The sequence below is a fragment of the Nicotiana tabacum genome, chromosome 16 (assembly GCF_000715075.1).
Source record: "Nicotiana tabacum cultivar K326 chromosome 16, ASM71507v2, whole genome shotgun sequence".
Classification (NCBI taxonomy): Eukaryota; Viridiplantae; Streptophyta; class Magnoliopsida; order Solanales; family Solanaceae; genus Nicotiana; species Nicotiana tabacum.
In genome coordinates this window covers 7301581-7328896 of record NC_134095.1, presented here as the reverse complement: position 1 = coordinate 7328896, position 27316 = coordinate 7301581, and the positions used below count along the sequence as shown (strand labels likewise).

General features: G+C 38.9%; 1 long non-coding RNA gene across 2 annotated transcripts; it reads left to right on the top strand.

Moving 5' to 3' along the window:
* The first annotated feature begins 1359 nt into the window (after window positions 1–1359).
* On the top strand, window positions 1360–18187 carry LOC142170640 (uncharacterized). 2 transcript variants are annotated; one of them, XR_012699926.1, is made up of 3 exons: window positions 1360–2493; window positions 16957–17027; window positions 17886–18187. It is a non-coding gene; the product is annotated as an uncharacterized LOC142170640 (long non-coding RNA). The 2 variants fall into 2 exon arrangements; XR_012699927.1 differs by lacking the exon at window positions 16957–17027.
* The last annotated feature ends 9129 nt before the right edge of the window (window positions 18188–27316 follow it).

The following is a 27316-nucleotide window of genomic DNA, read 5'->3' as shown; positions in this document are numbered from 1 at the left end:
ATTTTCACCATATGGATTGGGTAAGTGTTCTCTACTCGATTTTAGTTATATTTCATGAATGCATCTTCGTTTTTGGCATTTGATTAATGATTTCAAAGTGAAATTCGAGGGGTTTTTGACTAAAGTTTCATAAAGTGAATTTTTAAGTTTTGAATATCGATTCAGAGTCGGAATTGGATGAAACCAATATGGTTGGACTCATAATTGAATGAGTTATCAGATTTTGTGAGTTTTGTCGGATTTCGAGATACTGGCCTGGGTTGGGCTTTTTGGCCGATTATGGGCTTTGATTAAAGATTCGACGTTTTTCGGTTGAGATTGGTTCCTTTAGCATTGTTTGATGTATTTGAGTTGTTTTTGGTTAGTTTCAAGCCGTTCGGAGGTCGGAACGCGCGAGATGTCATTTTTGGAGCATCGTTTGGCTTGCTCGGTATTGGAATTGGCTTGTTTGAGGTAAGTAATGAATGTAAATCTAGTCCTGAGGGTATGAAACTCCAGATTTCGTATCATTTTACTATTTTGAGATGATGTGCATGCTAGGTGACGGGTGTGTAGGCGTGCACCGTTGGAGATTGTGACTTGGTCCGTCCCGTAGCAGCTATAAGTTGCGTATTTGGTTGAAACTATATGATCGTTATGTGTTTTAGAAAGAATTTCTATAAATTGGGTTGAACGCCATACTTGTGCCTTGTGCCAGAGCTGTTTGGACCCTTAGGAGCCTTTTTTTTACGATCCTCTCACTGTTTTCGATTGGAAATCTATACTCAATCATGTTATACTTATTGTTTTCATAACTTAGTCTTTATTACTCTGTTTTAATGCATATAAAAATTGTTTTGGGTTGAGTACCCTGTTTTACTGAGAGCCCGAGTGGCTTGACAGGTTTATGATTGAGTGAGGCCGAGGGCCTGATTTGTGAGGATATATATGGGATCGGACTGCACACTGCAACATGTTTTACTGATTTATGACTAAGTGAGGCCGAGAGACTGATTTGTGAGGATATTTATGGGATCGGGCTGCATTGATAGCATGTTGTTACTGATTCATGATTGAGTGAGGCCGATGACCTGATTGATTTATGCCACGAGGTAGCTTGTTATAGCGCATGGGCCGAAGGAACCCCTCCGGAGTCTGCACACCTCCAGCGAGCGCGGCTACCCTGATTCTGAGTGATGTTATGCCTGAGTAGCTGATTACGAGTGATTGTGATATTTGCCAAAGGAGCTGTATATGAGTGATGGTGAGGTTTGCCCAAGAGGCTGTTTATGATTCATGTTTGCCCGGGGCTGTATACGAGTGATGTTTGCGTGGGGGCTGGTTATGTTTTCATCATTTTTGCTCACTGTTGCACTGAGCCTCTGCTTGAGAACTGTTGAAAAATATCTTCAAATGATTTTATTGAAATTGAGTTTAAACGAAATGATTTGATTCAAACTATGGTTTTAAAAGCCTGGCGATTTCCTCTTTTCTATAATTTCTCCGGCGAACCATCAGTGCTTTCTCCGGCTAAATCAAGTTGGAAACCAGTGATTCGGCGGTCTACCAACAATTCCAAGGTTGTTGCAGGAATAATCATATATCAGGAATTAGTAACAATTTCCAGTCATCATCAAATCTTTGTGAAAGAATCTTTTTTCTTCTTTTTCTTTTTTGCAAGTGCAATACATCCATTGAACGGAAAATTCTTGATTGATTGACCGGCAAGATTTCAATTATTTCCTCAGATTGAAAATTCGCCGGAGCACCAGACTTTCCGGCATGCATCGGAAAAGTGTCTATCTTCTTTAATTCTTCATACTTCTTTTCGTTTCAACAAAATTTTACCCATTGAATTCACATGATCAGTACTTGAAATTACTTTATCAAAATCTGCTGTCAGTTCTTGAAAACTGGTTATCCATATAAGAAATAGGCTGTTGATTACTTTGGTTGAAGTTGTCCATTAATTCAGGATAGTACCTAATTTGTTGATTAATATTCCTACTACTTTTCAAGAATTCAAATTTTCCCTTTGCGTTCTCCATCTTTTTCTCAAGAGCCTCAGCAAGATTTCGTAATTCGTTTCAGTTAAAAGTTTAATCTTGAATCCTAAGTTGGGTATTTTTCTGTCTTGATTTTTTTTTCCTTCAACTTTGCCATTTTAATCTCAGCCTTTTTCGTTTTATTTTCCAAGAAGCTACACAAGCTATTTTCTAGCTTTCTGTTAAATATTCGTTTAATTTACACTTGATATCAACAGCTCAGTAAATTTAGGTTTCTTTTGTTGAGTGGAATATTTGGCTTTTAAGGGTAATTTAAAGAAGACATTGGTTTTCATTTCTAGATTTTTTTCTCCCCCTATTCTCTTGGTTCCGTCTTTGTTTGCGTGTTTTGCAGGCATCACTTTTGTGAGGTGCACGCGCTCAAGCAGTAGAGTAGCAGCTATACGTCGGGTCTGCAGCATCGAGAGTATACCAAATCGAGAGTTTCAGGTTCTATTCGCGGGAATTGGTACCTCCCTCCTTATGTTTCTCTGTCTCCTGTGTTAATTACTTTGTTGCCGTAGTATTTCGTACCAGTCTAGCGAGTTTGTAGCTACTATTTGCTCCCTTTGTTGTTCTGTGTGGTATTTTTTTCTCCTTTTCATTTTTAGACCTTCGTAGGTATAGAGACTGTGGTTTGTAATAACAGAGCAGGGTCATGTCCTCGGGGAGGTCGGGTGGTGGGGAGGGGGTAGGGGCAAGGGTTTAGGAGGTGCACGCGCTCAAGCACTAGTAGCAGCTATACGTCGGGTCCGCAACATCGGGAGTATACCAAGTTGAGAGTTCCAGGTTCTATTCGCGGGAATTGATACCTCCCCCCTCATGTTTCTCTGTCTCCTGTGTTAATTACTTTGTTGTCGTAGTATTTCGTACCAGTCTAGTGAGTTTGTAGCTACTATTTGCTCCCTTTGTTGTTCTGTGTGGTATTTTTTCTCCTTTTCATTTTTAGACCTTCGTAGGTATAGAGACTGTGGTTTGTAATGGCAGAGTAGGGTCATGTCCTCGGGGAGGTCGGGTGGTGGGGAGGGGGTAGGGCGAGGGTTAGGGAGTGGGACGGGGCCCAAAGGGGGTAAAAGGAACAGGGTAGCCTATAGGTTAAGAATTGGATCGTGGAATATAGGGACGTTGACGGGTAAATCTATAGAGTTGGCGAAGATTCTCTCGAAGAGGAGGGACAATATAACGTGTGTGCTGGAGACTAGGTTGGTTGGATCGAAGGCGAGGAATGTAAACGAGTATAAATTATGGTTCTCAGGAGTCGTGAAGGGCAAGAACGGAGTGGGCATTTTGGTGGATAGGGAGCTTAGAGAGTCGGTGGTAGAGGTTAGATGGGTGAATGACAGATTGATGGCGATTAAGGTAGTAGTTAGAGGGATCACTCTAAATGTCATTAGCGCTTATGCGCTGCAAACGGGCTTGGACGAGGAAGTTAAAAGGCGCTTTTGGGAGGCGCTAGATGAGGTGGTACGGGGTATTCCGCCTACGGAGAAACTATTCATAGGAGGGGATTTCAATGGTCATATTGGGTCATCTGCTGGTGACTATGGTGAGGTGCACAGTGGCTTCGACTTTGGTGATAGGAACGGGGGTGGTACCTCACTGTTGGATTTCGCTAGAGCTTTTGAGTTGGTGATCGTGAACTCTATGTTTCCGAAGAGGGAGGAACATTTGGTTACTTTCCGGAGTATGGTGGCTAAGACTCAGATCGACTATCTCCTCTTCAGGAGGTGTGATAGGGGTTGTGCAAGGATTGCAAGGTGATCCCGAGTGAGAACCTCGCAACTCAACATAGGCTTTTAGTGATGGACGTAGGCATCTTGATGAAGAAGATTGTACGGGGTCAGTCGAGGATCCGGTGAGGAGCTTTGTCTAAGGATAATGCACAGGAGTTGGAGGGTCGGCTGACGAATATGAGTGCCTGGAAGAGTAGTGGGGACGCTAGCGCTATGTGGACGGCGACGGCGGACTGTATAAGGGAGGCAGCAAGAGAGGTGTTGGGAGTTTCGAAAGGTTACTTTGGAGGGCACCGAGGTGACTGGTGGTGGGATGACGGGGTTCAAGGTAAAGTGGAAGCCAAGAAAGCGGCTTACATTAAGTTAGTAGAGAGCACCGACAAGGATCAAAGAAGAACGAACAAAGAAAGATATAAAGAGGCTAGGAAGGAGGCAAAATTAGCGGTTACAGAGGCTAAAACTGCTGGTTTTGGTTGGCTTTATGAGGAACTTGGGGGCAAAGGTGGGGACAAGAAGTTATTTCGATTGGTCAAAGTAAGAGAGAAGAAGGCTCGCGATTTGGATCAAGTGAGGTGCATCAAAGACGAGGACGGTCGAGTATTGATGGAAGAGGTCAAGATTAGGCAAAGATAGCAGTCATACTTTCATAAACTTCTGAATGAAGAGGTGAAGTCCTTCTCCGATGCTATTATCTTCTTCGATGGTGAAGTCCTTCTCCGATGCTACTTCAATCAGTATATATGAAATGAAAAGTAAGTAATTGAGAGTTGATATTTTTACTGTGAAATTTTAATACGATTTCAGTTTCTTTTGAATTCTTCTAACATGTACAAATATTGGCAATTATGACATGCCAAATATTTCTACGCCTCCCAAAAGAAAAAATATGGTTTTTGAAATTACATATTCTATCTCGTTATGCGCTAAAGTAAGATTCACATTATTCCGACGAATTTTTATCTTCACAAATCTTAAGAACAAAAACTGAGCTAGGAATCAAGTACCCTGCATGGATGCTAAATAACTAATTACATTTATATCTTTCTTCTATTTCATGGTGAGCATTTTTCCAATTTTCATTACATAGTTAGTGTTTTATGGTATGAATAAATGTATTATTTTGGAAATATTGGTGGCCATCAATCTTTTAGGCTTTCTATTTTTCCTATTTATGTTAATGTTAGACTTACCCTAAGCAGGTAATTTAAATGTTTTATGATCTAGTTAATAAAAATTAAATGATGAAAAGGAAGAGTTGTTAATACTTAACTATTAGTTTTATTATTATACTTATTAGAAGTCCACAACGAAATTTCTAATATAAAAAAACTTAGTAAGGCCCAATCAAAAAAATACTAACACTACGACAAACATAAGTGCAAAAGTTCGGCTTTTATCTTTCGACACAAGAATTTTGTGAGTAAAATTAAAATAATAATTAAATATTTATTTTATGCTATGAGTTAATATTAATAATTTAAATATTCAAAAAATAAATTATTTCTATTAGTGATTAAAAAATATTATTAAGTATTTGAATTGACCTTTTTTCCCGGATTTGAATTAACTAACTAGAAAATAATACAATTCTATTCCTTTCCAAATTCATCATATAGGTAAAATTATTTTTCAATTTTACAAAAATCTTAGAGTACATAAATTATTTTTGAGAGAAAGACCATCAGCGATAAAAGAAATCAAAATATAAAATAAAATTTAATTATAGTAATAATAATTGAATTGGTTAAACAAAAACTTAAAGAAATAATGATAAAATTAGTAGAAGCCAAAGTGTATTCATAAAGAGATGTCAGGTGAAATACAATTTAACATATTTGTAAATTTTATTATAAGATACGTATAATTACAAAATAATGTACAACTAATTTAACTAAATTCATTATCTATGCATATTCAGAAGATATTTAGTACAACTACTATGAGAAAAATTATTTTTATCATTTAAACAAGTATTGTATTTTATTTTAACTTTAATATTTAGGAGTTTGAAATTATCTAAGATTTATTACTTATTATACCTTTCCTGACTTTTGTTATTTTTGTTGTTATTGTTGTAATTGTAGTATACCTTTCCTTATTTAAATTAAGTAAGAGGTCCTTATACTTAGGACTTAAAAATTATTAAAGTATTATCTTATATGAATTAAAAATTAAAGTATAATTAAATAACACCATATATATATATATATATATATATATATATATATATATATATATATATATTTTAACTTATATGAATTTTACACAATTGGACGTTTTTTATCTCAAAAAAGATTGTTTAATCATGCTAAATTTTAGGTGAACAATTATGATATAAAAAAATAAAATAAGTAAAAAGGTAAAGAAAGAGAAAGTAGTTTGCTTTGTCCTGTATTTAAATCAGCATTCAACCTATAAATTGATCCATTGGCTATTAGTTTTATTCTTCGATCAATAATTTGTTTAGATATAAATATTAATATGTATTTTAAAATGTAACTAAAAAAATAATTACGAAAATATTTTGTAATAACAAGAGAAAGAGAGAGAGAAGTAATTGACAAAAGTCATTTAATAACGATATTGTAACGACCCGGTCGGTCGTTTTAAGAATTAACGCCCCGATCCCTTATTAATTTCTTTTTCCATATTTGTTTCTGCTATTTTGAATTGCCGGGATGATTTATTTTGAGTTTCGGAGTGTTTTGGGATACTTAGTCCATAAAAGAGAGTTTAAGCTTTAGAATTTGGACCGTAGTCGGAGCAGTGTTAAGACGGTCTCGGAATGGAATTCCGTCAGTTCCGTTAGCTCCGTTGGGTGATTTCGGGCTTAGGGGCGTATTCGGATTGTGTTTTGGAGGTCCGTAGCTTATTTAGACTTGAAATGCCGAAAGTTAAATTTTTGAAGTTTTCGGTTCGATAGTGAGATTTTGATATCGGGGTCGGAATGAAATTCCGGAAGTTAGAGTAGCTCCGTAGTGTTGAATGTGACGTGCGTGCAACATTTCAGGTCATTCGGACGAGGTTTGATAGACTTTTTGATCGAAAACGGAATTTGGAAGTTTTGGGAATCCTTAGACTTGGATTGGAGAGCGATTCGTGATTTTAGCGTTGTTTGATGTGATTTGGGAGTTGGACTAAGTTCGTATGATGTTTTAGGATTGGTTGATGTGTTTGGTTGAGGTCTCAGAGGCATCGGGTGTGTTTCGGATGCTCAACGGACTATTTTTTGACTTGGTGAAGAATTAGATTTTTCTGGTTTTCTGTTGCAGACTTTCCTTCATCGTGATCGCGTGAGGAGGCTCGCGATCGCGAATGTCACGACCTAAAATCACTAAGGGTCGTGATGGCATTGGACACCGCTGTCAGACAAGCCAACCAAAATACTTAATTAAATTCTCGTTTAAAACTTTTTGAAAACTATGATTTTTCCTTCAGTTTTACCAGTAAAAGATAATCGTTTCGAATCAAATATGAATGTTAAGAAGTTAATACAAGATACTCCATAATCATCCCAGAATTTGGTGTTACAAGTGCATGAGTATTTACTAGAGAATGCAATAAAATACAGCTACAGTCCGGAATACAAGTGGACAGAAATAAAAAAATACCGTAAAATACTCTGAAGGGGACTCTGTTGACTGCGGGTCGTCTCGATAAATGTAGCTCACCTAAGTCGCCGTATCAACCATGCCACTATGCCACTAGCCACACTTGAACCTGTGCAACAAAAATGCACAGGAAGTGTAGTATGAGTACGAAATCAACATGTACCCAATGAGTATCCCATCTAATCTCGAAGAAGTAGATACGAGAGGTCGACTTTCGACACTTACTAATGGTCCAATGATAATATAGAAAAAGTGTGAATAATTCATGGATTTCATAAAGTTAAATTTAACTCATAAAGCCAGAAAGCTGGTAAACAACTTCTCAAATAATAAAGGATTTCCAAAGGTTTGCTTTTCATTATCTTTATCAATTTATCTCTGGCCAGGAAAGGCAATTATCAACATTTAAAATTCTCAAGTAAGCAATACAAGCATGTGCGTATCATGCCGAGGTCGTGCAGCCCGATCCAATAATATTTAAAATGTGCACTGCTAGAGGGTCGAATGACACGAACCATAGATGCATCTATTTAATCTACCGAGGCGTTCGGCCCGTTCCGAAATTAAACACATACAGACAGTCAATCAAGAAGTCATCAGGGAATAATTATCCAAAGAAAAACCAATTCTCTTTTAACAATTTTATAAAATGAAGTTTAATCCTTTTAGAAATTCATTTACCAATTTGATAAGATTTAAGCAATTCAACTGTCAATAAGATTACAAATATTTCAAGTATAGCATACTTTTGGGTCCTAGACTACCCGGACTTAAACATAATAGTAGTTACGCAAGGGCTCTCGTCACCTCGCGCGTCGTAACCCCCACAAAGAGGAGCACAAATTCAATTAATTCACCTATAAGGACAATTCCCTCTTACAAGGTTAGAAAGGAGACTCACCTCGCTTCGAAGATCCATAACCGGCCTTCCACACCCTTACGAAGACTCGAATCGATGCACAATTTCTCCAAAACTAGCCAATAATTATGCAAATCCATTAATATATGCTCAATTACTCATTACAATCCAATGTATAACAATTCCTATCCCCGATCGAAAAGTTGACAAAATTGCCTTCGGGTTCACGTGCCAGGATTCCGAAATTTTTCGAAGATAAAGTTTGCCCATGAACTCACAAACTCAAATATATGATTTTCTCTTAATTCCATGCCCAAAATCGTGGTAAAAATCCAAAATATAAATTTCTAGGTCTCCTACCAAAAACCCACAATTTCTACCAAATTTTCATGCTCAAATCCGTATATAATCCAAGTGTTAACTCAAAACTAGTAGAATCCACTTACCTCATGCTTGGTGGTGAAAATGGCACCTCAAAGTTGCTCCAAAATCTGCGGTTACACCAGAAGGCAGCTGCTTCAAACCTTCTCCAAATTCCATTTTCAATCCGTTAACCACCCAGAATTCACCCGAGGCCCCCGGAACCCCAACCAATCATGCCAACCAGTCCCAAAATATATTACGGACTTGCTCGAGGCCTCAAATTACATCAAACAACGCTAAAATCATGAATTGACCTTCAATCCAAGCTTAATGAACTTAGAACTTCAAACTTCTATACTCGATGCCGAAACCTATCAAATCATGTCCGATTGACCTCAAATTTTGCACACAAGTCACATTCAACATACGAACCTACCACAACTTACGGAATCGGAATCCGACCCCGATATCAAAAAGTCCACTGCCGGTCAAACTTCTCCAAAAACCTTCAAATTTCTATCTTTAGCCAAATGACTCCAAAACGACCCACAGACCTCCGAATTCACTTCTGATGGGCGCTCCCAATGCTAGAATCACCATACGGAGCTACTCCCAGACTCAGAATCCCAAACAGACATCGATAACACTGAAATGCACTTCAACCCAAACTTATGAAATTCTTCCAAAAATGCTAACTTCTACAATAGGTGCCAAAACGTTCCCTGGTTTTCCAAAATCAGATCACGACATACGCCCAAGTCCAATATCATCATACGAACCTGTTGGAACCTTCGAATCCCGATTCCGAGGTCGTTTATTCAAAAATCCAATCTTATTTAATTCTTTCAACTTAAAGCTTCCGAAATGAGAATTCTCTTTCCAAATCAACTCCAAACTACCCAAAATTCAATTCCAACTATGCGTACAAGTCATAATACCTGAAGTGAAGCTGCTCATGGCCTCAAACTGATGAACGATGCGTTAGAGATCAAAACGACCGATCGGGTCATTACAACGAAGGCTTAGATGAGGCAAAGGGAATTTTGTTCTACGCGATCGCGGGAAAAGGAGTGTGAACGCGTAGTATTGGTGGAAGTTGAATAATGTATGTGTGGGCTATGCCGCGTTCGCGAAGAGGAAGAAGTGAGGCAGCTGTGGAGTGGGAATTTCTCTTCGCAATCGCATAAGGTCAACTGCGATCGCGTAGAGCTGAGTAGTGCAAGCATTGTGTTCGCTTAGGGAGTATCGCGTTCGCGTATGGTAAATCTTGGAGACCGTGAAGTTGTTCTTCACAATCGCGTGGGATCTTCCGCGATTGTGATTAAGGTCGCGTCTAGGTAGAACATAAAGTTCAAAATCAAGGGTTTTGAGTTCATATCACAAAATTAAATTGGGAGCTCGGTAGGAGACGAATTTTGGAAGGATTTTCGGAGGGAGTTTGCGGTAATGATTCTTAACTCCTCTTTGCTTATAGCCTATTAATCTAAACGTGAATTCCGGGTTTTGGGAGATATTTCAGTTGAGAGTATGTATTTGTATATGTCGGGCGACATCTTAAATGTTTTAATTATGTTTATCCGTTGTTTCTACTAGTTTTTATCTGTTGTTTCCTCTTTTCGCAAATTGTTAGGCTTACTTAGTCGTAGAGATTATGTGCCGTCACGATATTTCACGGAGGGCGAACTAGGATCGTGACAAGTTGGTATCAAAGCTCTAAGTTCATAGGAGTCATGAATCACAAGCTGGTTTATTAGAGTCTCGCAGATCGGTACGGAGACGTCTGTACTTATCTACGGGAGGCTATGTAACTGTTAGGAAAATTTCACTTCATTTGACTTATTTGTCATGCGAGATTTTTGACATCACAATTCTAAACCTCTGTCTTCCATTCTCTCACAAATGATGAGGACACGTACTACCGGAGATGACCAGGCACCCGTGCCCCTTGCTAGAGCCGTCAGAGGTTAGGGCCAGGGCAGAGGTCGAGGACGCACATGTGGTGTAGCCAGAGCACCCGCGCGAGCTGCCGTCAAGGAGCCACCAGTAGCTCCAGCCGGAGCCCAGGCACCTGATACGCCTACTACTACTATTCCAGCCCTTCAGGAGACTTTAGCACAGTTCCTGAGCATGTTTGGTACATTGGTTCAGGTGGGGTTGATTCAGGTTGTACCAACTACTTCACAGATTGGGGAGGGACCCAGACTCCCACTGCCCCCACTCCAGAGCAGCGAGTTTACATTGGTCAGATCCTGGTGTCATGGCAACATAGCCTATGGTCCTATTTCAGCAGGTGGGAAGGGTCGCTTGCCGGTAAGAGAACAGACAAGGTCAGAAGAGAGAGCACAGGGAAGCGAGGAGACCTCATAGACCGGAGAGATCCATTGGTCCTACTTTCACCGGTTTTATCTTTTCCTTTACCAAACATTTTTTTCAAAGTAAATGCCATATTAATTATAATTATGCAAACTAAACCACACAAAAATATATTCTAAAAACGTAAGAGTTGAAACGAGTTTACCGGATTGCCGAACAACTTCTTGAAAATTGAAAATCGTTGAACACTTGAAAACTTCAATTCAACAACTTCACAATTTTTCACGAAATTTCAACAATAAATTAAGTAATTGTAGTAGAGAGATTGAGAGATATTGAGAGATATTGATGAATTGGTGAATAAAAATGAAAGAATGAGGGGGTATTTATAGTTGAGAAATGGGGAAAAGTGTAATTATATAAAGTTTGGGGTTAAAATAAAGTTTGGGGGCCAAATGGCCATTTTTTTAACTTAAAAAACGGTCATATTTTCAGCCCAAACGGCTAGATTTTAAATATGGCCATTGCAGATTTTTTTTTTTTTTGAAAAATAGCCGTTGGGCCCGCCAGGCCCGTCAGGACCGGCCCAGGCCCGCCTGCCGGTCCCGGGCTAAACGGTCCCGGGCTCGTGGGCTCACACATGGAGACCAGTCCGTGACGGGCTCAGGAGGCCCACCAAGACCGGCCCACCTAGGACCGGCCCACCAGGCCCGTTAGGACCGCGGGCCCGGTCCGGTCCGGTTCAGGCCCGGCCCATCGAGCAGCATTATCTGTGGGTCAGCCAGTTCAATTTGCGTTTCAGGTTTCTCATAGTGTTTCAGGTGTTTAGGGGTCTCAAAGTACCCGTACCGCACAGTTCCCATAGCTACGTCGGCAGTGAGGTTATTTTGAGTGTGGCGACACACGCCATGTGGTGAGAGATTGCCCTAGACTAGGGAAGGGTGCACCTCCACAGACTTCTCAGCTACAACATGCTCCGGAGAGTTCCCAGGCTATGATTTTAGCACCAGTTGCTACCCCACCTGCCTAGCCAGCCAGAGGTGGAGGTTGGGGAGGTAGAGGCCGCCCTAGATGGGAAGGCCATGCTAGATATTTTGCCTCTCCTTCCTGTACTGAGGTTGTTGACTTCGATTAAGTCATCATAGGTATTGTCCTAGTCTGTCATAGAGATGCATCGGCTTTGTTCGATTCAGGTTTCACTTATTCTTATGTGTCCTATTATTTTGCCCCGTATTTGGGCGTATCTCGAGATTCTTTGAGTTTTTCAGTTTATGTTTCTACACTTGTGGGGGATTCTCTTGTTGTGGACCACGTTTATCGGTTGTGTTTGGTTGCTCTTAGTGGTTTTGAGACCAGAGCCAAGTTATTATTGCTCAGCAGGGTAGATTTCGATGTTATCTTGGGCATGGACTGGTTATCGCCCCATTATGCCATTCTTGATTGTCGTGCCAAAACCGTGACGATGGTTATGCCAGGTGTATCGCGAGTAGAGTGGAGGGGTACTTTAGATCACACTCCCAGTAGAGTTATTTCTTTTCTTAAAGCTCACTGAATGGTTGAGAAGGAGTGTGACGCGTATCTGGCCTATGTGAAAGATATTAGTGTTGATACCCCTATAGTTGATTCGGTCCCAGTTGTACGGGACTTCCCTGATATGTTTCCAGCTGATCTTTCGGGTATTCTACCTGACAGAGATATTAATTTTGGCATTGATCTATTACTAGGCACTCAGCCCATTTCTATTCTTTCGTATTGTATGGCTCCTCCTGAGTTGAAGGAGCAGTTACAGGAATTGCTTGATAAGGGTTTTATTCAACCTAGTGTATCACCTTGGGGTGCTCCTGTCTTGTTTGTGAAGAAAAAAAGATGGTTCTATGCATATGTGCATTGATTATCGCCAGTTGAACAAAGTTACAATGAAGAATCGTTATCCTTTGCCTTGTATTGATGAATTGTTTGACCAGCTACATGGTGAACGAGAGTTTTCTAAGATTGACTTGCATTCAGGTTACTATCAGTTAAAAACTCAAGAGCCAAATATCCCGAAGACTACTTTTAGGAATCGGTATGGTCATTACGAGTTCCTTCTTATGTCATTTAGGCTGACCAATGCCCCAACAACCTTCATGAATTTGATGCACATTATGTTCCGACCATATCTTGACTCATTCATCATTGTCTTTATTGATGATATTCTGGTATACTCCCGGAGTCGGGAGAATCATGAGCAGCACCTGAGGATAGTGCTTCAGACTTTGAGGGAAAAGAAGTTATATTCAAGGTTCTCGAAATGTGAGTTTTGATTAGATTCCGTGGCATTCTTGGGTCACGTGGTATCGAATGAGGGTATAAAAGTGGATCCAAGGAAAGTGGAAACAGCGTAGAGTTGGCCCAGGCCATCCTATGTTATAGAGATCTGTAGTTTTTCTTGGCTTGGCGGGTTATTACCGTCGATTTGTTGAGGGGTTTTCATCTATTGCAGCACCTATGACCAGACTGACCCAGAAGGGTGCTCCGTTCCAGTGGATGAAAAAGTGTGAGGCGAACTTCCAGAAGCTTAGTATAGATTTGACTACAGCCCCAGTTTTGATATTGCCTACATGTTTGGGGTCTTATACTATCTATTGTGATGCCTCGAGGATTGGTCTTGGAGCGGTATTGATGCAGGATGGTAGGGTGATTACCTACGCGTCCAGAAAGTTGAAGGTACATGAGAAGAATTATCCTGTCCACGATCTCGAGTTAGCTGCTATTGTCCACGCATTGAAGATCTGGCGTCATTATTTGTACGGTGTTCCTTGTGAGATCTATACTGATCACCAAAGTTTGCAGCATCTGTTCAAGCAAAAGGATCTTAATTTGCGCCAGAGGATGTGGTTAGATCTGCTGAAGGACTATGATATCACTATCTTGTATTACCCGGGCATGGCCAATGTGATGGCCGATACTTTGAGTCGCTGGGCAGAGAGTTTGGGGAGTTTGGCTTATTTACCAGCGGCTGAGAGGCCCATGGCGATGGATGTCAAGGCCTTAGCTAGCCAGTTTGTGAGATTGGACCTTTCAGAGCCCAGTCAGGTTCTCGCTTGCGTGGTTTCTCGGTCTCCCTTATTCGATCGTATTAAGGAGCGTTAGTATGATGACCCTCATTTACTCGTCCTAAAGGACAAGGTTCTGCACAGTGATGCCAGAGATGTGACTATTGGTGATGACGGGATATTGACGATGCAGGGTCGGGTATGTGTACCTAATGTTGATGGGCTTCAGGAGTTGATTCTAGAGGAGGCCCATAGTTCGCGATATTCCATCCATCCGAGTGCCGCGAAGATGTATCAACATTTGAGGCAGCACTATTGGTGGAGGCGGATGAAGAAAGATATAGTTGGGTTTGTAGCTCGGTGCCTCAATTGTCAGTAGGTGAAGTATAAGCACCAGAGATCGAGTGGGTTGCTTCAGCAGATGGAGATTCCGGAGTGGAAGTGGGAGCGGATCACCATGGCCTTCACAGTTGGACTCCCACGGGCTTTGAAGAAGTTCGATGCCATTTGGGTGATTGTGCTGATCATATTCCTGTGTGTACTACCTATTCTTCGGAGCGGTTGGCAGAGATTTATATTTGAGAGATTGTTCGCCTGCATGGTATTCCAGTTTTCATCATTTCAGATAGAGGTACTCAGTTCACATCACAGTTCTGGAGGGTCGTACAGCATGAGTTAAGTACTCGGGTAGAGTTGAGCACAACATTTCACCCCCAGATAGACGGACAGTCCGAGCCCACTATTCAGATTCTTGAGGATATGCTCTGTGCGTGTGTGATGGAGTTTGGAGGTTCTTGGGATCAATTCTTACCACTGGCGGATTTTCTTACAACAACAGTTATCAGTCCAGCATTCGGATGGCACCGTATGAGGCTTTATATGGTAGGTAGTGTAGATCCCCGGTGGGTTGGTTTGAGCCGAGTGAGGCTAGATTATTGGGCACAAACTTGGTTCAAGATGCTTTGGAGAAGGTTAAGGTGATTCAGAATAGACTCCGTACAGCCTAGTCCATACAGAAGAGTTACACAGACCGGAAGGTTCATGATGTTTCCTATATGGTTGGAGAGCGGGTCTTGCTTTGGGTTTCGCCTATGAAGGGCGTTATGAGAAAGGAAAGTTGAGTCCGAGGTTTATTGGTCCTTTGAGATATTAAGACGTGTTGGGGAGGTTGCTTATGAGCTTGCCTTACCTCCCAGCTTGGCGGGAGTTCATTCGATATTTCATGTTTCGATGCTCCGAAAGTATCACAACGATCAGTCACACGTATTGGATTTCAGTTCAGTCTAGTTGGACAAGTATCTATCTTATGTTGAGAATCCAGTGGCAATATTGGACAGGCAGGTTCAGAAGCTGAGATCAAAGGACATTGCATCAGTGAAGGTTTAGTGACGGGGTCAGCTGGTCGAGGAGGCGACCTGGGAGACCGAGCAGGATATGCGCAGCCGTTACCCTCATCTTTTCACCACTTCAGGTATGTCTCTATGCTCGATCGAGGACGAACGAATGTTATAAGAGGGGGAGGATGTAATGATCCGGCCAGTCGTTTTAAGAATTAATGCCCTGATCCCTTATTAATTGCTTTTCCCATGTTTGTTTCTGCCATTTTGAATTTCCAGGATGATTTTTTTGAGTTTCGAAGTGTTTTGGGACACTTAGTCCCTAAAAGAGAGTTTAAGCTTTAGAATTTGGATCGTAGTCAGAGCAGTGTGAAAAAGGTCTCGGAATGGAATTCTGTTAGTTCTGTTAGCTCCTTTGGGTGATTTCGGGCTTAGGGGCGTGTTCGGATTGTGTTTTGGAGGTCTGTAGCTTATTTAGGCTTGAAATGCCGAAAGTTGAATTTTTGAAGTTTCCGGTTCGATAGTGAGATTTTGATATCAGGTTCGGAATGAAATTGCGGAAGTTGGAGTAGCTCTGTAGTGTTGAATGTGATGTGCGTGCAAAATTTCAGGTTATTCGGATGAGGTTTGATAGACTTTTTGATCAAAAACGGAATTTGGAAGTCTTGGAAATCCTTAGGTTTGGATTGGAGAGAGATTCGTGATTTTAGTGTTGTTTGATGTGATTTGGGGGTTGGACTACGTTCGTATGATATTTTAGGATTGGTTGGTGTGTTTGGTTGAGGTCCCGGGGGCCTCAGTGTGTTTCGGATGCTCAACAGACCATTTTTGGACTTGGAGAAAGATTAGATTTTTCTGGTTTTCTGTTGCAGACTTTCCTTCATCGCGATCGCGTGAGGAGGCTCGCGATCGCGAAGGCTTAGATGAGGCAGAGGGGATTTTGTTCTACACGAGTGCGGGAAAAGGAGTGCGAACGAGTAGTATTGGTGGAAGTTGAATTGCGAATGCGTGGGCTACGCCGCGTTCGCGAAGAGGAAGAAGTGAGGCAACTGTGGAATGGGAGTTTCTCTTTGCAATCGCGTAAGGTCAACCGCGATCGCGTAGAGCTGAGCAGTGCAAGCATCGCGTTCGCGGTGGGAGTATTGCGTTCGCGTATGGTAAATCTAGGAGCTAGCGAAGTTGCTCTTCACGATCGTGTGGGAGCTTCCGCGATCGCAATTAAGGTCGCGTCTGGGCAGAACATAAAGTGAAATCGAGGGTTTTGAGTTTATATCACAAAATTGAATTGGGAGCTCGGTGGGAGACGAATTTTGGAAGGTTTTTCGGAGTGTGTTTGCGGGTAATGATTCTTAACTCCTTTTTGCTTATAACCCATTAATCTAAACGTGAATTCATCATCTAATTTCGGATTTGGGGTAAGAAATTGGAAAAAAATTTGGAAAAGTTCTTAGGCCTAATTTTGGGGTTTTGATAAAGATTTTGGGATAGGATTGGAGTAATTTTGGTATGGTTAGACTCGTGTGTGAATGAGGGTTCATAATCCGCAACTTTTACCCGATTTTGAGACATGGGCCCGGGGAGAATTTTTGGGTGTTTTTCTATTTTCTTATCTTAGCTTCGATTCCTTTAGCTAAATTCATTGGTTGTAGTTATATTTATATTATGAAATTTATTTGATTAGATTTGGGTCACTCGGAGTTGGATACCCGTAGCAAGAGCGTGGTTTCAGATTGATTTTTGAGCTGGTTCGAGGTAAGTGGCTTGCCTAACCTTGTGTGGGGGAACTTCCCCTTAGGATTTGGTATTGTTGATATATGAAATGCCTTGCATGTGAGGTAACGAGTGTGTACATGTGCTAATTGTTGAAAATTCTGTTTTCATTAAGTAACTATAATTGTGTTTTTCTTCCTTGTTGTACATTACTTGCAAATTTTAACCTTACTGTTAGCTTAGGGAAGCATGTCTAAGTGACTTAACTATTTTACTTGCTCAAACTGCCTTATTTGAATTCTGTGCAGCATGCTAGGTTAGAAATACCTGTTTTTCCTTGGTATGGAATTAGATAGAATTGAATATTCTTCGTGATGTTTACTTTGGAACTACAGGCGATATCCCGGTAGATCCCCCTTGCCTGTTTATTTGGGACTACAGATTGGTATTCTGGTAGATCCCCCTGTGCATTTACATTGGAATTACGGGACTACACCCGGTAGATTTTCCCCTGTACTGGATATTTACATTTGGGACTACGAATTGGTATTCCGATAAATCCCTTGCGCACTATGAGTTGGACTACGGAACGACACCCGAGAGATCCACTGGATATTTACATTTGAGGACTACAGGACGATATACTGGGAGATTCCCGGTTGCTATTTTTGTGTGGAGCTATATTCTTCTGTGATTTTTCACTCTGTTGTAGTTGTTGTTATTTTTATTATCATGTGTTACTTCCTACCGTTCCATCTCCTGTATTATCTTATTATACATATATACCATTAGGGCCCTGACTTGATCTCGTTAGTACTCGACCGAGGTTAGGCTTGGCACTTACTAGGTACTACTGTGGTGTACTCATGCCCTTTCCTACACATGTTTTTTCGTGTGCAGATCCAAGTTCTTCGACTCAGCCCTACTATCTTTGAGGTGGGGCGATTCTTCAGAGACTTCGAGGTATATCTGTCGCGTCCGCAGACCGAGGAGTCCCTCTCCATTCTCTCTTGTAGTTATAGCCCTTCTGTATTTCTTTTGATTTAGACACTCTGGAGTTAGAGCACTACGTAGTATCCATAACTTGTGATTTTATGAGATTTCGGGTTTTGGGAGATATTTCAGTTGAGAGTGTGTATTGTATATGTCGGGCGGCATCTTAAACGTTTTTATTATGTTTATCTGTTGTTTGTACTAGTTTTTATCTGTTGTTCTTTTTTCGCAAATTGTTAGGCTTACCTAGTCATAGAGAATAAATGACGTCACGATAGTTCACGGAGGGCGAACTGTGGTCGTGACAAATATAAAGTGCAAAAGTTCGATTTTTTATCATTTAACACAAGAATTTTGTGAAAAAACTATAGTTATAATTAAACATATATTTTATGCTATGAGATAAAATTAATAATATTAATCCTCAAACAATTTATTTCTGTTAGTGATTAAAAAATATAATCAAGTATTTGAATTAACCATTTTTTCACGGATTCGAATTAACTAACTAGAAAATAATCCAATTTTATTCCTTTCCAAATTCATTAGATAGGTAAAATTATTTTTCAAGTGTACACAAATCTTAGAGTACAAAAATTATTTTCAAAAAGAATATAAAATAATATCTAATTATTGTATTAGGAATTAAATTATTTAAATACAAACTTAAAGAAATAAGGATGAAATTAGTAGAAGCCAAAATTTATTCATAAAGAGATTTAAGGCGAGATACAATTTAGCATATTTGTAAGTTATACTATAAAATATGTATAATTACAAAATAATGCACAACTAACATTTAACTAATTTCATCATCTATGTGTATTCAAAAGATATTTAATACTATTACTATGAGAAAAATAACGTTTATCTCTTAAACAAATATTGCATTTTATTTTAACGTCAATGTACATATTTCTAATTGATAGACACTATACACATGTGCAACGCACGTATACTAAAACTAGTTTATGCTAAATGTTGAATGACTCCCTAAAATATCGATAAACTTTTATAACCTTAAATATTTGTATAATTTAAGGATACAATTGTAAATTACTAAAGATCGAAATTTTTTCTGATTTAAACTACACCGAAGGACTCATCTAAGTAACAATTGCAATGAAATTGAAACTTTTCTTTAAACGTCTGATTTCTTTTGGGATTCTATCACAAATTACCTTATTTAAAGGAATTCAATGGTTTTATACAAAGGGCTCCATATGAATTTGTTATCCTGAATTCCAATAAACGTACGTTCCTCTAATCTATTTTATTTTTCATGTTTTAGATTTCTAAGATAATACATGTCTTCTTCATTGGTGAATTAATTGTATGTTTCTACTAACTATTCTTGAAATTTCAAATTACGAGAAAATTAATGTTTTCAATATTTTGTCAGTCATTTGAATTATATATTATGTACGTCTCATGCGGTATAACAATTTGATCAGTCGTTTTGAGCTCTCGCGCGTTGTTCGGCAGTTTGAGGCCATGAGTAGCTTCACTTCAGACATTATGACTTGCACGCATGGTCGAATTGAATTTCGGGAAGTTCGGAGTTGATTTGGTAAGAAAATTCTCATTTTGGAAGAATTAAGTTGAAAGAATCGACTAAGGTTGATTTTGAGTAAACAACCTTGGAATCGGGATTTGAAGGTTCCAACAGGTTCGTATATGACCTGTCACGACCTGGATTTCTCACCGTCAGGATCGTGATGGCGCCTACGCTTGAAAGTTAGGCAGGCCAACAGATACGAATCTAACCCATTAATTATTAACTCAAACAGTAAAGAAAATAATAGCTACGCTAAACAGATATAAAGTGCGGAAGTTTTATAACAGTTCAAAACTCTAAAACAAGACTACCCCAATGATCTGGTGTCACAATTTCACGAACATCTAAGAATTTCTACAAATACTAATACATCTGTTTTTCGAAATGAAAGTAAACAGAACTAAGATAGAGGGAAGGGGACTCCAGGGTCTGCGAACGCCGACAAATCTACCTTGGGTCTCATGTGGACTGAAGGCAACAATCTCGAACTGTGATCAGTATGGTCCAGTATCGGGATCTGCACAGAAAGTGCAGAGTGCAATATCAGTACAACCGACCCCATGTACTGGTAAGTGTCAAGCCTAACCTCGGCAAAATAGTGACGAGGCTAGGACACGACAAACAACATAAGCCTGTGCAGTTAATCAATATACTAACAGGATAACAAGTAATAAAAATTAAGCAGAAATGAACGGGAAAGGGGTAACATGCTATGGGGGTTTCAACATAAAGAATCACAACTATAAAGAAATTTAAATAGCTAAAACAATTTGATCCGATAATAAAATAAGCACAACAATCAGAAAATGCACGGCATCACCCTTCGTACTTTTACTCTCAATCCTCACCATGCAAACAATAATAGAAATGTGCGCAGCATCACCCTTCGTGCTTTATCACTCTTCCTCACCATATGAATAATATAAATGTGCACGGCATCACCCTTCATTCTTTAACACTCTTCCTTACCATATGAATAAAATAAATGTGCACGTCATCACCCTTCGTGCTTTAACACTATTCCTCACCATATGAATAATATAATTGTGCACGGCATCACCCTTCGTGCTTTAACACTCTTCCTCACCATAACCACAACAGAAACAACAATAACCCGGCAAGGGCATCACAATCAAACAACTTTGTTTCATCATTTTATTTCAAAACAGAAATCTCAACTTAAGCCAACACTCACCCAATATCCAAACCAGGAACAACATAGTAAAACTTGTTAACATGAACAATAACTAGCTAAAGCAGGAATAATACGTATAAAGAAACATAACTATCACAAGTATAGAACTCACTCGCATGCTATGACCCGACAACGACGTATAGATACTCGTCACCACACCTATAGGTCGTACTCAACAACTAACAAGTAGCAAATAGGGCGAACAATACCTAATCCCTCAAGCAAAGGTTAGCCGCAACACTTACCTCGATTCCAAGGCCACAATCAAACCTCAATTACCGCTTTTCCCTTAGTTTCCACTTCCAATCCGACCGAATCTATTCATAATTACTTAATAACATCAATAAATGCTAAATAAATCAATTCAAATGCATAATTTTAGGTCCCTCATAATTTTCCTCAAAAAGTCAAAAATCGAACCTCGACACGCTTGGTCAAAACTCGAAGTTCGGACCAAAACCCGATTACCCATTCACCCCCGAGCCCGGATATGCAATTGGTTTTGGAATCCGACCTCAATTTGAGGTCTAAATCTCCAAATTTTGAAATTCCTAAATTCTACACAAAACCATCCAATTTCCCATGAAAATCCCTAGATTTTGTGATGAAATCTTGTAAAAAGATGAAATAGATTGAAGGAATTGAGCTAAGAATCATTTGCCTATGATTTGGGGAAGAACTTGCTCTAGGAAAATCGCCTCTTGGAGTTTAAGTTTTGAAAATTTGAAGAATGAATGAAAAATCCCGTCCAAGACCCTTTTACTCAGTTGTAGATGTCGCATTTGCGAAGCCCGCAAATGCGAGGAAAGTATCGTAAATGCGAACCTCTCACATTTTTGCTGCCTTCGCAAATGTGAAGGAAAGTTCGCAAATGCGAACATCATCCTCGCAAATGCGACTAAATGATCGCATTTGCGACCAATACCCCTCCCAGCTTTACTTCGCAAATGCGAAGGGTTCTTCGCAATTGCGAAGACTGTTGGCCCAGCTACTCTTCGCATTTACGATGAGTGGCTCGCAATTGCAACACTGTCAGGCTTCGCAATTGCGAACTCTGGTCTCACAATTGTGAGATCAGAGGCCAACACCAGAACTAAACCTGCAACATTTTTTCCTAAGTCCAAAACACTCTGAAGCCTATCCAAAACTCACCCGAGCCCTCGGGGCTCCTAACCAAACATGCACACTAGTCTTAAAATATTATACGAACTTGCTCGCGCGATCAAATCGCCAAAATAACATCTAGAACTATGAATTCGAATTCACCAAAACTCATGATCAAACTTTCTATTTTCTCAACCAAAGGTCCGAATCATGTCAAATTACTTCCGTTTTTCACCAAATTTTGCAGATAAAGTAAAAATATTATAACGGACCTGTACCGGGCTCCGAAACCAAAATACAGGTCCGATACCAACAAGTTCAAGCATTATTCAATTTCTAAAACCATTGTATTTTTCAGTTAACAATTTTCTTCAAAAATTTATTTCTAAAATAGTAATCTCTAATACTAATTTGCCCAATATTTTGGAATATGCTACCAATTAAAGGTAAAAAAAATAAAATTATTAATCGATTGTAAAGTTCTAATACTATACTAATTCTACCTGGATAGTTACACGTAAAAATAGAAGAATCCCACATGCTCTTAGAGTTCTAAAGCCATAACAAATCCCAGTATCCTACGTATAAAACGCATATTACCTCTATATAAAATACGAGATTCTTTCTTTTTGTATAGAATATTTTTCAAAAATTTAGAATTTTTTTTCATAATAATTGACTTAAGAATCTCGTGCAATACATGAACATAGAAACTAGTATATTTATATCTATATTATTATAAAAGCACGAATGATCCACGTTAAATATTAAACGATAAAAATAGCCTCGAAAAATTAGCTGACTTTTATACCCTTTGGAAGTTAAATATGTCTTTACTCAAACAATTTAATATGGGATCTAATTGTAATATTGAACAGAATTCGTTTGGAACTTAATCTCATCACCGCCACATCATTCTCATTGATACTCTAATTCTACTAGCATAGTATTCTAACAGTTTTTGGACAGTTTACCGCTAACAATTCTCATTGATTATAGGATTCTTTAAGTAGGATAGTATTTTAGTTGTTGGGCAAGAAAGAGTATAAATATAACAAAGACCAAGCCAAAGTAAATTCTAATTGTTTTTGGCCAGTACCCGCCAGAATAATTCTAATTCTTTATGAACTACAACACATAAATATAATAAAAGCTACTCTAAAGTAACTTTTATCGGAAATACATGGCATTGACAATTCTTTTGATCAAAGTTATTAATTTTTTAATTTTCTTTAACTATGTTGTCTTGAGATTGTGGCGTTTGCTTTTGATGGGTATTCAAGGGTTGGAACTCCGGTACATAGAAAAAACTTGCCAAGTAAACTATTAAATGTATTGGCCATCACAAAATATACGAAAGATGATTATAGCAATAGTTGGTTGAATGACATTCGGAGCCATTAAATAGGTTCTATCGTAATTCGTATATCATAAAGTTTAAGCTTTGACGATATTATAACTACCGAATTTCATAAAATATAGACTAAGTATTGTTCCTTCTGTACTTGTAAATAATGATTCTGGAAATTAGAACGTTAGCTTATAAACGTAAATATAAATAAAAACAGAAATTAATTCGAGCCCACTGAATTCACAGTATTTCCTTAAGGAATTTAATCCCCTCCTAGTACCCAAGGTTGTAGATTATTTCTTCCCAGGATAGAACGAATTACACACTGGTGTAGCGGTACTTCAAACCCCAGTGTTTTAGCGAACACAAAGTTCGGCAGCAAATCACACTTATGGATGCTTTGTTTGTAGTTAAAAACAATGCAGAATAAGGAGGACAACTCATAAGTTGAATGAAAATTCTGAGAGGAAGGAATGCAAAGTATAGCCAATGTTGAATTCTTACTGAAGAGAATATCAGATTGCAATTCGTTTTTCCAGTGTATACGCAGTGTATACAGAGTGTATATCCAGTATATGCAGAGTGTATATCCAGTGTATACAGAGTGTATATTAAGTGTATACAGAGTGTATATTAAGTGTATACAGAGTGTATATTAAGTGTATACAGAGTGTTTCGAGTGTTTTTTCCGATGTGTTCTTCTTTCTCTCCAACTTATGCTCTATTTATAGCAGTTATTTGAGAGAAATCCACCCCTTCCATGGTGCAACAAGCACTAGATCATGGAGGAAGCACTTACATGGTGGTATATACACTTGCTTGGTGGGAGGAGCACTTGCACCATTGTGGGAGGTGCACTAGGCTGCTTATTGTTTAGTGTTGCAACACAATACACGGATTGAAAAACATCCGTTACAAACACGGATTATATCACGTTAATATTCACTATTAACAAATAAATTTGGTCCAAAAAATTAATCAATCGATCGATCATTTGACCAAATCCGAATCCAAATCCCATTTCTCATTCACTCTAATTTTAAGACTATTTCATCTTAAACAAAAACTCAACAATCCCCACATGAATGGGGAATGGCTATATCACGGAAGTATGCATGAAAAAACTTGTGTGATTTGCAAACAAGGATTAATTGCATCTGGATGAGTAGGTTTCCCTTTGAACTTTCCGTAGTGAACTTATGTCGGATATACTCGGTCAATCGGTAGATTTGATATCTTTGAACCGTCGAACTTTAGTGTATACCTAGACAATCATAAGTCACACAATCAACCCTTAACCGTCTTTGGTTCTCATTGTTGTGTTCGTTTCAGCCATGAACACTGCCTGGTTTCATAAGTGCGTAGAGAATTGGCCTTGCAAAATTCTCCTTGAAGCGGCTAACACTTCACACTTACATAGGTGATTCCTAAACGTGTCATCCCGTAGATACACTATTTGATATACCCTGTATCAAATTTAGAAATCATTAAAAAGCCTTAATGCTTTATCCTTGGTACTGAACATTGTCTCATCACGAGAATGGACTAAAACAAATTTTGTTGACAATGTTGAACCGTCATTGATGACTTTGTTTGATCTCCTTGAACCTAGATCTTGGGATCTCCAGTCTTCTAGGTAGAGTTACCGCCACAATGACTTGTTCCCGGCCATAGTCCCGTTCCCCTCGATGATTTCTCAACTACCTCTCTAGTTAGACCTTTTGTAAGTGGATCTGACACATTATCACTTGACTTTACATAGTCAATCGTGATAATTACTCTAGAGAGAAGTTGCCTAACGGTTTTATGTCTTCGTCGTATATGACGAGATTTACCGTTATACATAATGCTCCCAGCCCTTCCAATTGCCGCTTGGCTATCACAGTGTATGCATATTGGTGCCAACGGTTTGGGCCAAAATGGAATATCTTCCAAGAAATTCCGGATCCATTCAGCTTCTTCACCGGCTTTATCTAAGGCTATGAACTCAGCCTCCATTGTAGAGCGGTCAATACATGTTTGTTTGGACGACTTCCAAGATACCGCTCCTCCACCAATAGTGAATACATATCCACTTGTGGACTTCGAATCAGTTGAACCAGTGATCTAATTTGCATCACAATATCCTTCAATCACCGCAGGATATTTACTGTAGTGCAAATCAAAGTTTTGTGTGTGTTCTAAGTATCCCAAAACGCGTTTCATTGCCATCCAGTGAGATTGGCCTGGATTGCTCGTGTATCGACTTAGTTTACTTATAGCACAAGTTATATCTGGTCGTGTACAATTCATGATGTACATTAAGCATCCCAACACACGAGCATAATCCAATTGTGATATGCTTTGGCCTTTATTCTTTGCTAGTGCAAGATTCACGTCAATTGGAGTCTTTGCAACTTTAAAGCCCAAGTGCTTGAATTTTTCAAGTACTGTCTTAATATAATGAGATTGTGACAATGCCAGACCTTGAGGAGTCTTTTGGATCTTAATCCCCAGAATTAAATCCGCAATTCCCAAGTCCTTCATATCAAACTTGCTAGTTAGCATACGCTTAGTAGCATTTATGTTGGCAATGTTATTACTCATTATCAGCATATCATCCACATATAGGCAAACAATGACTATGTGATTTGGAACATTTTTAATGTACACACATTTATCACATTCATTTATCTTAAAACCATTTGACAACATTGTTTGGTCAAATTTCGCATGCCATTGTTTGGGTGCTTGTTTTAGTCCGTAAAGGGACTGAACAAGTCTACATACCTTATTTTCTTTACCTGGAACCACAAACCCTTCAGGTTGTTCCATGTAAATTTCTTCCTCCAACTCTCCATTTAAGAAGGCCGTTTTAACATCCATTTGATGAATTTCAAGACCATACGCTGCAGCTAATGCTACTAACATCCGTATGGACGTAATCTTTGTAACTGGAGAGTATGTATCAAAGTAGTCAAGACCTTCTCGTTGTCTATACCCTTTGACAACAAGTCTTGCCTTAAATTTATCAATAGTGCCATCATCTTTCATTTTTCTCTTAAAAATCCATTTAGAATCCAAAGGTTTATTTCCAGGAGGAAGATCAACCAATTCCCATGTATGGTTGTTCAATATGGATTCTATTTCACTATTGACTGCCTCTTTCCAGAACAATGATTCCGAATAAGACATAGCTTCTTTAAATGTTCGAGGCTCATTTTCCAATAAGAAAGTCACAAAATCTGGTCCAAACGAAGTAGACGTTCTTTGACGTTTACTACGTCTTGGATCCCCCTGATTAAATGTACTTTCTTTTGTTTCTTCCTGAGGTCGTTTAGATCCTTCACCAATCGACTCGCATTCCTTTTTATACGGATATATATATTCAAAGAACTCAGCATTATCTGATTCTATAACCGTATTATTATGAATGTCGGGATTTTCTGATTTATGAACCAGAAATCGATATGCTTTGCTATTAGTCGCATATCCTATGAAAACACAATCAACTGTTTTCGGTCCTATTTTTACCCTTTTGGGTTTAGGAACTTGCACTTTTGCTAAACACCCCCACACTTTAAAATAATTCAAGTTGGGCTTCCTTCCTTTCCATTTTTCATATGGAATGGATTGTGTTTTACTATGGGGTACTCGATTTAGTATTCGGTTGGCCGTAAAAACGGCTTCCCCCCACAAGTTCTGTGGCAAACAAGAACTTATCAATAATGCGTTCATCATCTCCTTTAATGAACGATTCTTTCTTTCCGCAATCCCATTGGATTGGGGCGTGTAAGGGACTGTTGTTTGATGAATAATTCCATATTCTAAACATATTTGTTCAAAAGGAGATTCATATTCACCACCCCTATCACTTCTTATCATTTTGATTTTCTTGTTAAGTTGCGTCTCAACTTCATTTTTGTATTGCTTGAATGCGTCTATTGCTTCATCTTTACTATTAAGTAAGTAAACATAGCAATATCGAGTACTATCGTCAATAAAAGTTATGAAATACTTCTTTCCACCGCGAGATGGTATTGACTTCATGTCACAAATATCTGTGTGAATTAAGTCTAAAGGATTTGAATTCCTTTCAACCGACTTATAAGGTTATTTAACATACTTAGATTCCACACATATTTGACATT